This window comes from Dipodomys spectabilis, unplaced genomic scaffold, assembly GCF_019054845.1.
Source record: "Dipodomys spectabilis isolate Male_0828 unplaced genomic scaffold, ASM1905484v1 ptg000012l, whole genome shotgun sequence".
Taxonomy (NCBI): Eukaryota; Metazoa; Chordata; class Mammalia; order Rodentia; family Heteromyidae; genus Dipodomys; species Dipodomys spectabilis.
Genome location: NW_024870689.1, coordinates 686971 through 687628, shown reverse-complemented (window position 1 = coordinate 687628; position 658 = coordinate 686971).

Below are 658 nucleotides of genomic sequence, written 5' to 3'. Positions count from 1 at the left end.
ACTGCACGAGAATCACCACCAAATGGATCAATGACCTCAAAATTAAAGCAAAAACAGTGAAAATATTACATGAAGGAATAGGAGAAACTCTAGAGATCTTTAGCAAAATCTGAAATTTATTTAATAGAGAACCAGAAACAAAACGAATTAAAGAACGGTTGGACAAATGGGATTGCATGAAACATCAGAGCTTCTGAAAGGCAAAGGTCATAACTAGCTAGATCAATAAAAAGCCCATGTACTGGGAGAAGAGGTTCATGAGTCATAAAACGGCCAAAGTCTTATATCTGAAATATACTTAGAACTTAAAAACTTAAATTCCCCCAACAACAAATCCTCAAAGAAACAACTGCCCCATAACTAAGTGGGCTAAAGACTTAAAGAGGAAGAGACTTCTTTGAAGAGGAAATAAAAATGTCCATTAGACTCATGAAGAAATGCTCAACTTTTCTAGTAATAAAAGAAATGCAAATCAAAACATTGAGATTGCACCTCACTCCAGTTATAATGGCTATAATGAAGAAATGTGTTAACGAAAAATGCTGGAGGGGATGAGGCTAAAAGTGAACCCTACTGCATTGTTGGTGGGAGTGTAAACTTGTTAAACCACTTTGGAAAGCAGTATGGAAGTTCTTCAAAAGACTCCACATAGAGCACT